This window comes from Phalacrocorax carbo, chromosome 8 (genome assembly GCF_963921805.1).
Source record: "Phalacrocorax carbo chromosome 8, bPhaCar2.1, whole genome shotgun sequence".
NCBI classification, from domain to species: domain Eukaryota; kingdom Metazoa; phylum Chordata; class Aves; order Suliformes; family Phalacrocoracidae; genus Phalacrocorax; species Phalacrocorax carbo.
Genome location: NC_087520.1, coordinates 40,275,172 through 40,292,662, shown reverse-complemented (window position 1 = coordinate 40,292,662; position 17,491 = coordinate 40,275,172). Strand labels below are relative to the sequence as shown.

Here is a 17,491-nt window from a genome sequence, read left to right as displayed (position 1 = left end):
TTCACATCTAATCTGTTTCTACCCTGACTGCCAGGTTGTCTGACGGGAGTTGTAGTTTTCTAGTGCTGAAGGTACCAGAGCAGCAAACTTCATCATCGTTAAGCCAACCTTGATCTTCCACAATCTCTAGCTGAACTAGTGCTTGTATCAGAGGAAACCGCTGACTGTCAGCTGAGTAAAGGGGATCTTTAACTCCAGTCTAGTGTTCATATGCCAGAAAGGCCATATTAAACAGGGAACTGCTGATTTTCCTCTGCAAAGACCCACAGATTTCATAGCCTTGTTGTAAAAGCAGGAACCAGATGTATATTTTAATGAAATTTAATGAATTCAGTATTGGGCTGCCAGCAAGGGAGGGAAGCAGAGATGATAGGAACTGAACTGAGGTATTTATTCATTTCTTTGCAGAATTTATTGGGTCAAAACCAAGAAATATTTAAGCTGAGCTTTTCAAAGGGATGTAGTTTCCCATCTCCCACTGACAGTCAGGAGCTGCGGGGCATACTCTCTCTTGATTTTTCTGGGAAATCTAAATGGCCTCAATGGATTTTTTTTCCCTACTCTTTTTTGTCCTTGAAGTGCTGTGAAATGTGTGTGGTGCTTGTACGTGATGGGTAAATCTTTCTTCCCTGAGAAAGGTGGTTTAGATAATGTATAGCATCGTGCATAACACTCTTAAAGTGCTAGTCCTAGAGCATCTCAGATGATATCTTAACTTGAAAAACTTGACAGATAGAAATGTTTATTTTCCTCATTTTACAAACTGGAAAACCAAGAGACAGAATAAACTATATGTAATCACACAACTGGATCGGAAAGATACTCTGGATTTCCCAATAGACTTATTTTTTCATCTGTTCTGTTAGCATTGGCTCAAATTTCTTTTATAGCACTGATAGCATTCCCATTAGCCCATGACTTGGATGGTGGTAGGTCCATACAGATTAATAAAGAAGGGGTGATTCTGCAAAGGCTTTACAGCCTGAAAAGATCACTGCATACCATATGTGAGGATTGGTGCTTAAAATCAGCCTGCCTCTTCTTGTGTGGAAGGTGACATTTCAACACATATAGCTTTGCCCAACTTACACATTTTTTTTTTCTCTTTGCAAGTGCTATTGTGCAAATATTTGTCAATTTGCCAATGTTTTTGCCTCTTGCAGCACTGAACAAAGCTTGTTACTGTTAGTGAACGTATCTGCCTTTCTTGGCATCTTTCCATTTCATTTTTAGGATTCCATATGTTTTTAACATACTAAAAATACATTCCTCTTATTGGTGTTAATTCTGCTGACCCTTATATCCTTTTCCCTCTCTTATCAGTTTTCTACAATTCTTAGCTTCTCATTTTTGTTGGTAGTTTTCAATTGTCTTCCTCTTTCCACCCCTCTGTATTATCTATTTTATTTATACATTGTTAGCATTGATAAATAGCTGCTTTTCCTTCTCCCTCCATTTTGCCCACTGGCTCCCTCTTTCCTAATTGTGTCCTTCAGAGCTAATTAGTAATGCTCTCAGTATCAATCACAACTTTCTGTTTACATTCTTTGTACTACTGTAAGTGGCGAGGTTTGTTTAGCCAATAACTGCGCAAAAGCAGCCAGATCCAAGGCAAGTGAAGGGCCAGGACAGAAAGAAACCTCAAGACATCCTTTACGTTTGACTTGACTCTTACTCCGCCCAAATGCCCTAGGATGGTGACTGACAAATTTCCACTTGTCCTTAGGATGACTGAGGTAGATATAAATAAACCACGATATGTGACCTAGCAAGGAGTGTGAGGGGGTGAAATCCCATCCCAAATAATCAATCCCACTGCAATTTCCTAAGTAAAATTGGCAAAGGAATAAGAGTCAGCTGTACTGAGCAGCAGCGATTAGCCTCATTTACCCTGAATTGCCTAGGAATGGCATGGTTGTGTAATTGTATAAGTGACCAGCTGAGGAAAAGCAGTGGAGGGAGGGGATGGAACGAAAGCCTGGGTTTGTTTCTAGGTGATAGAAAGCAGTAGGCCATGAACTGTGTAACTCTGGAGTTCCTGTGCAAATTGCTACTAGTTCATTGCCTGCTCAGTCCAGAATGGAAGGGGCAGCTCCTTGCCCAGGAATTCACTGTTTTTTTTCATTTTCTGCCATATTCTTGCAATAGCCATTGTGTTTTGTTCTCAGATGGAGACCTGCATATTTCTATGTTGAATTCTTGCAAGCAGAATTAAAAGTACTCTTAGGTTAGACCAAGACTGAGAGAAGCAGGGTAACCTCAACTTGATCTCTAGGGTGCTGCTGGCTCACCTTGTGGAAAAGTAGCGTATGCTTTGGCTTGAGAAAGAGGCTCACGTTAGGGGACCTGGCAGCAGAGTAGCAGGTGTGTTGCTCGCTGCAAATGAGTTCCCCTGGCAGCGCTATGTGGGGATGTGTGCCTACTGCTGATCAGTACTTTGCCTGGCTTGAGCTCATTCTATCACGCTTTGCTTTTTTGAGCACTTAAAATCAATATAAATTAATAAAAAGAAACCCAACAGCCCATAAACAACATTAGCTATGGAGCTGTTAAAATGCAAGCAGTCAAACTATATTTAATCCACTTTCTCACATTAATGCTGTGCAAGGGTGCATATTTAAAATGCTACTATTAGATTAGTAACAGATGTTGCTCAAATGAAACAATAAATGATTCTTATGGAGAGTTATTTTAGAGGAAGCTTCTTTGGGGCTATCTGAAGAAGTCAGCTGGGCCGTATGTGTGCACCAACCGCTCAGTGCAGAATGACTCTGAACTCTGTGCACAGTCAGGCCTGACTCCAGCAACCAAGAGTCCTCCTTTGGTGAGACACAGCAGGACCAGCTGCTGAGAGCAGGGCTGCTGAGCCACGCCGGTGCTCAGACCAGCGCTGCGCTGGCACCTGGCTGGTCGGGCCACCTTTCAAGTTGTCAAAAAACGGACTGAGTTTCATTATTGCTCTGAGCTCTATTTGTTCCCAACTCAGCCCATGTCTGGCTTCAAGACAGCATCTTTGTAGTTCTCTGAAGTTTACCAGAGATGTCCATGCTTCTGATAAAATAGCAGTGTTTAATACTAAATGATATATCCATGTCCTTTGGGAAATGTATCCTCTTGTAGGGTTCATTTCAGTACAGTCCCTACTTCCAGTGTTACAACTTCTTCCTTGCTTTGTGTGTCAGACTTGTCTGGTCTGACATAATTTTTCAGTTTTAATTATTTTATGAGTTCTGCTATAATATAGCACAGTGTTGAAGTGTCTCCTTTCTACTTCATTTCTGTAGAGACATGGAATGATCCCCTCTCCAGTAATAAGGCTCAGTCCAGTCACTCAAGTTCCAGGGAACTTCTGAAAGCCCAAGTCTCTCTGTGCCTCAGTTGCAGCACCCAAAAGGTAAGTAAAACCACGTGCTTCTTTGCGACACATAAAAGAAGTTCTACATTTTGGTAGTCCCACAGAGTGAGCGTCTGCCCTGCAGCATCGGTGTCATAGGGCTGGAGGAGGTAAGGGGAACGGGGAAGGAAGGGTACGGCTGTACTTCATGCACCCCTCTTGAGAGCTTCCATGAGCACTAAACTTTGATGCAGGATGCTCTCAACCTTGCAACAATGTCCTACTTCAACCCTCCTGTCTCAAAGGAGCGTGAAACCAGAATCTTGACTGGTTAGGACCTCCCCACGCAGAAGAGCTGTGTAGAGAACAGGGAGAAGCTGAGAGCACCTGTTTGGACAGCAGGTTTGAGGCTTTATTTTGGTGGAAGCAGAGATCAGACTTCCTCCTCAACAGCCTACATTTCAGGAAAACATCCTTCCTTCTGCTTCAAGTAGATGGAAGCAGAAGACATGCCTATTTAGACCTCTCTTCTTGCTCTAATACATGTGTGTGTGTGAGTTATATACATATATATACCTATATACCATAACCACCCACCACCCACCACCTTCCTATTGTAATGTTTTTTAAACATTTGTGATTATACAGCATCTTGTAAAGAATTAAGAAGTTCATAATTATTTATAAAGTTAATACTTATAATGAAATGGTTGCACTTTGATGTCTGTATATGTTTTCTAAGCTAGGATGACCTATATTGTAGAGGTATTATGTATACTAGGTGATGCAGGGATTGGCTTGGGAATTACCCATGTTTAATGAACACTAAAATTAGAATTTGACTGAAATCCACATAAATGGCTCGACAGCAAGTTTGACTGCCCCTGGGGAGCTGTGGGCAGCTCAAATTTACCCACAGGCATTTTTGAAAATGTGTTTTTTGAATCAGCATAGTGTGCTTTTTGGAGCAGAGAGTGCAACTTGCACTTTAAACTCCCTTCTCTTCACCTTGTCCCCCATTTTGTGTTGAAAAGCTCTCCACGGAGAATAGAGCATGAAGTATGTTGCAGGTATAATATATGCTGCACTGATGCTTTTTTGCAGTACTTGTCATGGGAAGTCTTCTGCTTTCCCTACTCGGTGGCCTCCTTGCTTGGACTCTTGCTATTTTGAATTTCCAAATATTTGGTCTCTTCTGTACATATGTGTACTTTGGATAGTGCGAAACCTGGTCTACCTGTTTAATATCTTGCTGTCCACCACACTGCAACACTAAAAGCGTGTACCCAGAGTGAATCCTAGCTTTCAGAGATGAGGGCTTTTTTTTTGTTGTTTTCATGTTAGAGGCTTGTCCTCTAACTCTGGGGAAAGATAAATCTACCTGCTGTGCTTTTCTTTTACCATAGGAAAGGGCTTAATTAACCTTTAAGACGCCTGTTCATATCATGACTGTTAGTTCTCAGTCACTGAAGGAAAAAAGATTCTGGAAAGAATAATATAGAGTAGTTCCCAATTATGCACAGGCCTGGGAAAAGAGGCAAGTCCTCCTTCCTTGCATCAACCCAGAACTAAAGTCAAGGAATACCTTATGTCTGTTCGGGAGGGATGAGCAGAAGCAGACAGTCCTTTGCTCCTTTTGCTTTGTTGCAGCAGCTAACTGGTGACACTAAGCTGTGCCATGGCCGTGTCTTTGGGGTGTCTGGGTTGTAAGTGACAGGACAACAGACCCCTTGGCTTTTGCTGCAGAGCCAGGCAGAGCTGGTTAGAGCTTATGGCCTATTCAATTCACAGTCCAGTTGTGCAAGTGGAAAAATATTGCAATTATAATTGTCGCCCACAGACAGTGTGACAATTCTTCATAAGATTCAAGGAGAAAATTCCTAATTTAAGAAGCCACCATTCCTCCAGAGAAAGCCTGCCTGCCTTCCTTCCTTCCTTCCTCCCTTCCCTTCCCTTCCTTCCCTTCCTTCCTCCCTTCCCTTCCTTCCCTCCCTCTTCTGTCTGTCTTTCTTTTCCCCCAATGCTGTCTTGCCTCATAGCTGTAGGATGTTGGCTTGGCTGGAAACAGACAAGCCTTTTTATTTCTTTTGACTGCTTCTGCAAAGCTTGATGGGGAATTTACATAATCAATGAGGTAACCCTGTCACCCCAAACATGGAGTCTTTAAAGAGAATAGTTTTATGCAAATTAGATATTGATGGTGTAATGATTAATTGGCCCCAAGCCTTTGTTAATATGCAATTGTTGTAGTGTAACATGCATTTGTAATTATTTTGGTTTGGTTGTTCAAACAAGTGGTGGGCACTTAATTGCTTGCAGCACTTGAAGAGACAGGATATCAGAGGGAAAAACAAAGGGCTGGTTAACGTGTTATCTGATATAAGGTTAGATTTCCTTTGTGTATATTGTGTTACAACAGTCAGATTCTTAGGTGATAAAAATCAGTGCAACTCTCTTGGAGGATATAGAACTGTTCTGACTTCCAGCAGCCAAAGATGTGATTTGAAATGTTCCCAAAGTCAGATTTCAGTGCTGTATTTGGTGTTGGTCATCTGGGAGTTAGGATGGTGAGCCGTGTTGTTCATTGCTGTTGGTTATTATTATTATTAAAAAGAAACCACTTTGGTTTGGTTGCAATGAGTTAAAAGTGTGCATTAGTAAGAAGCTGCTTGGAAGACTGTTTCAAGCAAACAAATAAGTATCTGAGCTACTTTACATTCTCCAAGGTGCTTATCAGCTCTGTGCGGCTTTCCAGCTAGTTTGATATCTGTTCTCCATTCCTCTTGCCTCTAGATCTGCGTTTAGCAGACAGGGAAAAAAGCCTGTGTATTTGGAGGTGAATCCTTTATCTCCATAAATGTACTTAAGCTATTGACTGTGTCAGTTTTCTGTAGCATATGAATTTACTACATTTTCACTTAGAGAGTACTTTAAAGTTGTAAAGTGGTCTCCTAGGACGAAGGTAATTTGGAGGGGATAGCAGAGGGGTCTACCGAGGAACAGTGGACAAAAAGGAAGCAGCTGAGTATTATTAAGATAACCTAAAACTGAAGTCTGTTAAAAATTATGTATTTAAATCTGAACTCTGTATATAATAATGTAATTAAAATTATATAATTATTATACCTAAGTAGCAATAGGGCATGAGGATAGAAGCTAAAATATGGAATAGAGAGAAGAATGGGAGTGAGTAGAGTGTAGCAGATCCTTTTTGGCAGACAGATAGCAAGATATTATTTGACTTGGCAGCAGAAAACAGAATTACTTAGAAAAGATACATTTTTTGTCCTTTACTCCAGCAACTGAGACACCGGGAGTGGGAGGACTGTGTATGTACCATGGGTGGGACTTCTCTTAGCAATAATAAGCTGTTGGGAGGCTGAAGGTGTAATCTTTTGGGTTGCTCATTCCTTTAGTTTATTGTGTCCCGGAAGCCCTGTCCCAAATTCCTATGATATACAGCTTATTCTTGGTCGCTCAAGTGGTACAAAATCCAAGGAGAACCTGCAGCCCATTTACGTCTCATTTAATAGGGCATACTGTAATATGTATGCATTGTCTATACTGTAATATGTATGAAGTTAGTGCTGGAGTGTTAAATAAAATCGGGTCTTAAAATAAGTTTTTTGCATGGTCAAAAGGAATATATGTAATTTTCCCCAAATGATTGTTATAGACTTGCTGATGAGATCTAGATTTTTTAAATTAATGCTATTATTACTAGGAGAAGGAAATGTAGAACTTTACTTTCAATCACTTATGAGTTCTCTTACATAACTTTTGTTTAAACCAATTTATGATAGTGGGGATTAATTATACAGATTCACTCTTTTTTGGTTGATGTCCTTTGACCTAGTGGTCAAGTATAATATGTGTCCTTTCTTCTTTTGTATGATATCTGTTCTGCTTTCCAAATATGAAAAAAACCATTTAATCTCATAATGAATTAATAGTCTTTTTTGTTTTTAAATGTAGACCTAAGAGGCAAGACAACAAATGAATGCTCTTATCATCTCTGTAAAGAGTTCAAGCAGATGTCTCTGATCTTTTCATTCACTGAGAGACATTGGTGGCATATGATTTTAAATTGAAATGAAATGTGCTAAGAACTGAAGAAGCTCATTCATTAACCTGTGAAGCAACATCCTCTTTACCACTCATTTGAATCTCAGGGAAGCAGGCAGTTTTTCTTACATTTGGACAACATCAGCCACAAATGCGACACCAAAACTTGTAATTCCTCTCAACAGAAGAGAAATTAAGTGGGTAAGGAAGAAATGATGCCTTGAGTTGCTAGGAAGGTTGAGTCAAAGGCAAAGTAAAAGGAGTCAAAGGCAAAGTAAAAGAAATCCAGGCCAAATTTTCACCTGCAGATCCTGAGCTGGCCATATCTTTACTGTAAAGAGAAAGTAGTACCAAGGGGTGAAAAATAATCATAGATTTTAAGAAGGAACTTCACAGGCTTCTCTTGAATTCATCATTGATCATCATGAACATCATGGGCTATCAGCTAAATTCTGAGTCAGTGGGCAGCTTGCTCAGTAAATCCTTTGTAATCTTTTTCTATACCAGCCGATGACAGGAAACAAAGAAGCCTCCCTTTATCTAATAGTTAATCATAATATCTAGTAACTGAGAGGCAGCTCAACTAACAATGAGAGGAAGTGTGCACCGTTGGCCAGTGTCACAAAAGCAGTTAATAACTGTTAAAAAAAAATTCAAAACCAGACCCAAAGCTAGCAAGAATCCCAGCATCTCCCAGCTCAGATATCATGTTAGAAAGTGAAGAAGCTAAAAGATGAGTCATTCTACAAATCTCAGAAAAAAACCCAATCAGATGCAAGTTGGGTCAGGGGGCAAGGATGTCCAGGGAGAAATAAAGTCACAAATTGGCACACATGTGATGGCATTTACCAGTTTAAATGAGATCTGATAATTAAAAATATACATCTTAATAACTTAAAATAAACAAATTATGCCTCTTCAGCGAAAAACAAAATGTATCCTATCTTTATGTGCAAAGGTGAAAGCAGGAGATCCAGCAGCAGAATAGCTAATTCCAGGCATCTACAACAGCAGGCATCCCAGGAAATGACTAAATATTGAGTGAAGTGAACAAATGCCAAGGGAGGTAGGTTTCCACGCCAAAAACAGACCTTCAGATAGCATTTCATTGCCTTTTGTCTGTCCTGTGCCGCTTGGTGCAAAGAGGCTGTAGCCAGGTCATCCCTAGGCCCCAAGCAAAGGACCTCCTTGTCCCAGGAGATATCCCTCTGTGTAAAACAGTGTTGGGAAGCAGACACAGCTGTTGGTCACAGGTCCAGTTGTTTCTGAGGCTAAGGCATGTTAACACCACCAAGTTTTTAATGCAGCATCTTTAGGCTAAATGCAATGCATATCCATGAATCGCATCCTAGAAAGGATACAATGAACATGTCTATCTCAGGCCATAACCTCTGAAGAATCCACAGTCCTATCTTAGAGATACCACTGTACAGCTGAAAAAATGTTACTGTAGTGAATGAAGTCTCTCAGTTTACACTGGCCCAGAAAACCTAATCCACAGTCTTTAGTCTCTCTAAGATTGCACATATCTTTAAAGTATAATATATAATTTTAAACTGTATATTATTTATCCCTTAGAATGTTTGTAGGATAAATAAAAAATTTGCATGATAAAACAGACGGGCAATTCAAAGATGTTCTGGTCTCCTGGGTAAATTTGAATTTAAGCAGGTATTGTTATGCATTTACAGAAATGTACATTGAGAGAAGAACTTTAAGTATTATACCAATACCCCAGAACAGTTATAAAAATATAAGCTTCATAAACTGCTTAACTTGTGTTTTCTTAATACTCTTGTAGTTTAAAGAAGCTGAAATGTTTCATTATTACTATTCTTTAAAATCATGTTCTCTTCAACTTCTCCTCCAAACTTCAAGCAGATGCTTATGAGCAAGTTACAGAATAAACCCCGAGAGACATGTTTCTTAGTGGAAACGTGGACACAATATTTACTGTGGCGATAAGGTACACTCAACTCCAGTGCGACATTTGTAATCCAAATGACAGCACCTCACCTACCTGGAACATAAGACATGAGAATGCCAACTCTATCATTGATCTTTGGTTATATTTAATCAGAACAAGACTATCATCTGTGCTTAAGATAGTCTAGGGGACTACAGTAATTATTAAAACAAACCCTCATGTAGTGCTTTCTGCTAAAAGGGTAGTGACAGGTTTTTATGTAAAATCAATCTCAAGATTAAACAAAAAATCATTATGATAAAAGCAGAAAGATAATTTAAATAGCTGATTATGTGAAGGTGGTAAGAAAAATTATTCTTTCTGTTCACACTCTGAAGTAGCTTCATAGGAAATATGTGCAGTGTGCGGTCAAATTGTTTAAAATGCCAGACTGTCATCTCCCTGAGGCAGGCTGGTTGTGTCTTTGTTTTTGTCACTGTAGCTATTAAAAACCTTAGATAGCCTGGAGAGCTAATGAAGATGAGATTATTGTGAAGTTAATTGTGGAAAAGACCCACAATGGTAATGAAAGGGACAGAACTGGGAAGTGAATTCCAACTGCAATTCGTTTTTTCCTTTATTTTCAAAATCGCAAAACTAAAGCTGCCAGTTGCATAGTTGCTTTCATCACATCCTGCTGACCAGTAAATTCTGCAGCATGGAGTCAGGAATGCTGTGATTGCTGAGCACTTTGTAGCTGTCTTAAAGACCAAGATCCCCCTGGTGTGTGTAGAGTATTGCAGCCAGTGGCAGCAGGCATGACCTCTGAAGTGCTGGGAGCCGCGGGTGCTGCTTGGGGCAGCAGGCAATGTTTGGAACCCTCTTAGTTAGTTCATTATAATTTCCCTGGTAGGTAAAAATCCAGAATAACTCATTTCATCCATGTTCCAAGGAGAAATGGGAGGAACAGCAGTTCAGGCAATGCATAAGGCAGTATCAGCATATGTAGAGTGGATTATTTAGCTTTATCCATCAGCAACATTCTCCTCAGGGCTGCCTTTCAGAAACATAGCAGTGTGAAAAGCGTGTGTTCAGTGCTAAGATTTGTTGTATCCCCATGCATTGTCATACAACAGAGAAACCCCTGAACCTGTTAGAAGGTTACCTACTGGGCCAAATCCAGAGGTGGCATCTGTGGTATTGCGAATTATATGTTGATAGGAGTGTCTACAGGACTCTAAATCAATGGAAGTTAAAGCAGCTATAAACAGAGGCCTATTCTGACATAAGCTTCTACCCTCTTATTAGCTGCTTTTTGCAATCCCTCCCTACCAGTGTCCCACTGCATAACATGGAGTTTGAGCCTCCTTCTGGCTTAAGCTGTCTCGAAGCTGGTAATTTACCCAGCCATACACCTCACCTGCGGGGGCATCCCGAGCAACTGGTGTCAGTCCGTGGCCCTCACCACTCCCAAAGGGCTCGGGGAGTGTTTGCTTTGGCAGGAAGCTTTCAGGGCAGGAGTAGCCACTTGTTAAACTACAACGCAGGTCCAGCAGGTGGACACATCGATATAGAGTCTGTCTATAATAATTTGCTCTTGCTGGGTAGAAAAAATGTAACTGGATCCACTGTGGTGAACACAGGGTAGGAGACTAAGCATTTAGTTTCTGATGGATGGCTGTGTAGATGTGATAAATGTTAGAATGGTTGCGGCAATAATGCTTCTATGTTGTCCAAGAGGTTGCATTAATTTAATTAGATTTGTACTGGAGTCTGAGATGACCTGCCTCTACATGATGTCTTAAGCAGCCAACATGCACTGGAGGTATACAAGGGGGGGAGGGGGAGTGTCTGTCTTTTTTTACTTCATAGACAATAAATTCTAGATCAAAGCAAAACCAAGCAATGATATGTGTAATTTTTTAACAGAAACTCTATAAATATTCAGTGCTGCTGTTTGGCAACATTAAGAAATCACTGAAAAATGCAGTCATTGCTAAATGTGTTCATTTGAGAGGTTTGCTGTTACAAATGTGAATCTTCAAAGGCCGTGAAACTTAACAATAGCTTTTCAGTATTAGACAGAGAGTTAATTATAACATCTATCACACAAGCAAGGTAACTAAAACAAATCTGTATACCTCTTTAGTTTTCGGCTTGTTGAGTGAATGCTGTCAGAAGGAATTTGCCTCAATGCATACGCTCGGTGATGTTATCAAAGTGTCTGTCAGGGAGATGGCTTTAGTACTGTTCAGAGGCCTGAGCGAGCGCATTGGGATTGGCAGAGACAGAGGTGACTACGGTAGGTCCTGACAATTTGAATACAGAATTATATAGTGCAGTGACAAAGTGTTCAGTTTATTTAGACTGGGGAACACAATGTGCAGGAGACAAAGGAGAAGCAAAGAAAAGGTTAAGTTACCGAAATTTTAATTGAGCTCTGAGTGACTGTTTTTGAATAATTGGTTGTGTCAAAACGCAATGATTACCGGCTTGGGAAGCTGCAGCCTTTCACCCTTAGGTCGCTGGCTCAAATCCGGACCATGCTGGTTGTAATGACTGATGTTCAATACCAGCTAATGTGAAATGAATTGCTGATTTCTGCCCAGCTTCTACTGGATAAGCATCTGCATCACCAACAGCATGTGCTGGGAGTCTCGGCAAAGGCAGCATCCAGAAGTAATCTCCTCCTTTTTATGTAAGTTCCCTGCTGAGAATTGGTTGTCTGGTGTATGAGACCTTGCACTATTGCTACTGTAGCTTTATTAATGTGGTGGAAAGATGAGAACTTTGCTTTTCAATGTTTCCTGCCTGGTGACTTTTGTGTGCATTCAGTGAAACCTTAGCAATCCTTCACTAACTATAAGGAGCCCTTCACAGCAGTAACAGGACTACTGGCAACCAGGGCATCGGTATTAATCACTGAGGATTGTTCTCTAGGGTCTGGGCACAGCCATTTCACTCCATATTTAAGAATATTTTTGAGTCTTCATCTTCCAGAGACAGGGAAATAAAAATAATAGCCATTGCACAGACAACATTAACCCACGCTATCGCTCCCCTAGCTGTGTCATGAGATATATTTTTCTGCTGCTGGAGCTAGTGTGAGATCTGTCGCTGGAAGACTCCCGGAACACAGTGAATATTTCTGAATACACCTGCCTCTGTGTATGCCTTGCCCTGAGCTGCTCCTGCCGAAAACATGCCATTCTGCAAGCAACGGGAGCTTGGAATAGGGATTTGCTATGATGTCTCAGTCAAAGCAATTCAGCAGTCACTTGGTTTTACCATTGGAAGTGTATGTTCCTTGGAACAAGCAGCAGATTAAAAGTTTATTTGTGCATCCCATATTAAATTGTAGAAAGGTACCTCTAGGCTGCCACAGTATTTTCTGTGAATGCAAGATGGCCTGCTAATAGTGCTAAAATGACTAGATATTGTTGGCATCTTTGAAAATTCCAGATCTTCTGGTCAGGCAGCCCAGATGAGAAAGGCTCATAAACTTTTAAGTTGATGTCGATTGTTTCCAAAGAAGCCAGCTCAGCTTTAGCAGTTTAAAGCCATTCCTGGCTTGATATCTGGGGAGAAATACCCTTCCTGCTGTAGTTTTGTCATTGATTTCAAAAGCGAAAGAGGTTTCTCCACTGACTCAGCAGTCCCAGGGAGGACTTTGAATCAGTATTGGTTTCATGAGTTCAAGAAATCTTTTTTCTTATTACCTGAGTTAGTGGTGGTTAGTCACTTTATACTCATCAGTGAGAATCGAGGAGGATGTAAGAATGCACATTCTCCTATGTCCTGTTCCACTGTGTTACCCAAATAGCTGGGTCTTCACGCAGACTCTCGTGGGAATGGTGAAGGTTATGAACCAAGCTGTTTGACTGGTTTGTGGGCCCTCTCTGGACACATTCCAGCTGAGAGTGCTGGCATTTGAATGAGAGAAGGTCTTGACATCTTAATTCGGGACTAGCAGGTATCACTCCCCATGCAAATATAATTTCTTAGAGCGTGAGCAAGTAACATATGTCCAGCCCCCGCACTGCAGAAGCCCAAGGGAATGGGCAACTGAAGTCCAAAAGCCAAACATATTTCCTGATTAATTGGGCCCTTGAGGCTTTTGGGTGACATTAAAGAATCTGCCAGTCATTTTTTCCCCTCTCACCCCTTCTTTTAGATAGTAAGTAATAAAATAACATAAAATCTTCTTTCAAGACCTCATTACAACAAGGCACTTCATTCCAGATACTTTGTACCTTCTGTGAGACCTCATTGTGTAAGGGGCAGGTGCATATCTTGAATGCCTACATCAACCACAGGAAGAATATAAGCTCAGCTTCTCTTCTTCCAGCCAGGGTTACTGGCTTGCACGGTGCCCACCGTGTTCTGAAACTGATGGAAAGAGGAGACAGCTTTTGGGATAAAAGGTTGGAATTAGAAAGGAAGCTATTTTCTAAAGACAGAAAATACCCACAGATTCAAAAGGTTAGTGGAGTGTTTAAAAAGTGCAATTCTAACTCTTTTTGGCGCACTTCAGGGGAACAACCGTGAGGTATAAGTGCCTCGACGCTCAGAGACTGGGGAGAGCACTGGAGCAGACATTTTATCTCCTCTGGATCTACAGTGTGCAGCATGTATGCAAGGCAGATTGCTGAGAATCTTCCACCTTCGGTCAGCATGTTTGTATTGGTGAGAAGAAAACAGCCCCATCTCCAGGAATACGAACAACACCGTGTTTTTGTCTTTTTCTCATATAATAGATAATTTTCCCTGTGTGGTCTGGCCCAAGAGTGGTGACTGTCTAAGCAATAATTCAATGGTTTTAGAGTTCTATATTTTTATTTATTTTTAACTAGTAAGGGTGGCATGTCTGAATACCAGCATCATGCGTGATGAATCTTGCCACCTCCAGCTGTATCTGAGGACTGCTGCTGTGTCATCCTGGTTCTAGAGGAAATTCTTTCTCTTTTATAACTTCCCTAGAGAAATTGCTTGTGGGGGTTCAGCCCACTGTTAGGATTCATCCCTTGACTGCTTGGCCTTTCCCCACCCATGGTGGGACAGAAAATCCTAGCATGGTATCAGCAAGGATCATGTTTTTTTTCTGTTGCCTTTGCCATGAGGTGCAACATGTTTTCACATGATGTGTGTAAGGGGGAGTTCCCCAATGAGGTATAACACCAACGTGCACCAATGAAGTGACAACCTCTTGGTATCCTTTTAAAATTCCACCCAGTTAAAGGGAACTGGAGAGGAGATATATAGCTATTAAAGTAAAACATAACTGCCTGTCAGAGAAAAGTAGTGGCAACATGCAACGAAAGCTCCGCCATCTAATGCCTGTCAGCAGGAGCGGGGAGTTTTTAACATCGTTCGTATTCCTCAACGAATGTGCTTCAATTGGCAGAGACAAGGATGGAGTTGACACGGGCAGGTTCTGTCAGCTCAAATCCAGAGGTGAACTGTGTGCATCCGAAACCCGGTCCTGACAGCTGCATCCAGGCGTAGGCATGTTTAGGAAGCGGGGAGCCGTGGGAGGGCAGGGGAGGTACCAGCCTGAGCTTCATCTTCTCCCAAAGAGGCACTGTCCGCTTTGAGTAGAAGAAGAAAGGGGGCAGGGAGAGAGAAGGAACAACAAAAAACAATGCCTATTATGTTTCATGTCGATGTTGCTGTCATTAGATAGTCGGAAAGATTTCAAACGGATAAACTCCCCTTTGGGATGGCAGACCGCCTTGGCAGCCAATTTTAGGCCTTGATTTGATTGATAAACCCTTTGTGACAAGGAAGGATAAAAGAGGCCCCTAGTTTGGTACATATAAATAGGAAATTAGCTGGCAAAGTTGTCAAAGATAATTAACTCTCTGATTCTGTGTGTCTATTCAGGTTGACATACTGAAATTATTTAGAAATGCACATGTCAACGCTCTGACAGAATTTGGTACTGATCAGATAAACAGTTTTTGAGATGCCTGATTGTAAAATGATGTAAGAGCTTAGCTGGTGGTTTTATTATTATGCATTCTCTTAGCACCAGCAGGTATCAAAAGGCAACACTATCCTCTAATGTGCTAGACTCATAGATCTGGAGACAAAGTTAAGTGTGCTACTTCACAGCACTTAGCTCACTTGTTTTGTTCTTTGCCCCTAGGTTAAAAAAAATACTAATAATGTGCTAAATTCCTGGGTGTTCCTCTGCTCCTCATCCTTTCCCCAGGCACATTGGAAATAAAGAAGATAAGGGTCTATGAGATAAGGGGTCTGAAAGCCATGGCGTTTTGTTACATCTTCAGAAGAGATAAACTGCTCACTGCTATAATCCCAAACTCAAAGATTGGCAAGGTTAGGAAAGTGCAACGGGTTAAATTCAGTGACTGAACGATGTCTTTATGATGGCTTCTATTAAAGCAATGACAGAGAACAACAAATATATTTAGCATTGCAAACTCAGTGTCTTACCCGCTGTCCCTCGTTTCCATCTTGCCTGGAGTGGTCAGTGTAGCACTACAGTTGCAATACGTGTCTGGAGTGTACCTTCTGAGATTTGACTTCCAAGTCCCATCAATGTCCTTGGAAAAGTTAAGCTAGATGTGTATGTACGTGCTGTACAGCAGACTGAAAGGCACTGTAGTCTTTCAGAGTAACTCAACGTTGAGTCCTTCTTGGAGATTTCCTGCATCTAAAAGTGTTTTTCAGTCTCCAAAAACAGCTGCTTCTTGGCAGTGTGAAGGTATAGGCACCGTAACATCTGTCTTGAACACGGTATCGGTGGAACAGAACTGACCTTAGCTTCCCTTAAAGTACTAGGGGCTTTGTGTAGGTTGTAGGCTGTAATGGCTGGTGGCAGAAAGCACCATCACCCCAATTCTGAGAGTGAATGCTATAGCAGCATCTAGTCAACTCCCCATGCTGCTCTAAGCAAATTGGGGTTTTTAAGCCTCCAAAGCCTAAGCTCAGTCTGGATGCTGACTTCCAAGTCTTGCAGCTTTCTGCCTCATCTTCAAAGCTGGCAATCAGTCCAGGTTCTTACCCTGGGATCTAACCCCTAGATAGACAACTTTGCTTGGATGCTCCCCTTTCAAGAGTCATGTCCAAGTTGTGACTGCTTGATTTGGGGAGGAAATGGGGAAGGAAGAGGAAAGAAAATTAATAACAGGTAGGTATGATTCACCATTACATTTACCTAGGGGATAAAGGAGGCAATGCTACAAACCACTAGAAAAATAACAGATCTTACATGCAGAGTCTCTGCCTTGTTTTGTCTGTAGTGCAAATAGCTGCCCCTGTAACATGCTTGAGCTATTGCTGCTCTCTGAAGCACTGGCCACTGTCTGCCTCCTGCCTTTTTTGTGCCTTTCCAACCATGGCTTTCCAGGCAATGTGAGCATGTGAAACATCTCTGCCACACAGAGAGCGAGGGCTGGCCCATTCAAATCAGAACTCTTGTGCCTCTCTGCCAAACCTGCCTTAATATACACCAGCCCTGGCTTTGATCATGCTGTTGACGTAGGTCCAAAGACCTACCCCAAACACATACCACGTACATAACCTCCCACAGGATTCACAAAGGGTAGGCACAGGTTCTCTGCAACTCAATACTGATGAATGCGCTACTGTCCTCTGTGTCAAAATGATAATGGCACATGCATTATTCTTCCTGAGAGCCCTGCAGTTCCTTTTTATCATATTTTGCGCTCATTTGTACAGTGAACAATGTCTTGCCTCCCATCACTTACTTACAGACCAAGAAGCTTTTTGTCTGTTTATAAATAGGGTCTCACTTGACATAACACAATTCATGATATTATTTCCTCATCCATAAGCATTTCTGTAGAGCTCATTTCTGCATTTACATTCTGCATCTTGTACAACTAGGCACCCCAGGGGCCAGGAATTGGGCTTCAGCAGTAAGATCTTATTTTTCCCTTTTTTGCTATTCACCTTAACAAGAGAGTTCAAGAATGATGAAGGTCTGTGGTAGTTAATAAGGGAATGGATGTGGGTACCTATTCTAAGTGCAGGCACAGGCAAGTGCTTTATAAAAAGGTATCCTAAACACTGATGTCTTTGCTTTATTATGTTTATCATGTCTAATTCATACCTCCCAGCACATGGCAGTGGGGGTCTGTTCATAAAGAAACTGATGTTCTCATGTATAATGCAGCACTATCTAACCTTCCATATAGATC

General features: G+C 41.3%; 1 long non-coding RNA gene across 1 annotated transcript in view; it reads left to right on the top strand.

Moving 5' to 3' along the window:
* LOC135314591 (uncharacterized) overlaps window positions 1-17,491 on the top strand; it is a 176,970-nt gene that overhangs the window by 111,999 nt on the left and 47,480 nt on the right. Inside the window, exon 2 of the long non-coding RNA XR_010374101.1 lies at window positions 3,285-3,394. This is a non-coding gene — a long non-coding RNA (uncharacterized LOC135314591). The remainder of the gene's footprint in view (window positions 1-3,284; window positions 3,395-17,491) is intronic.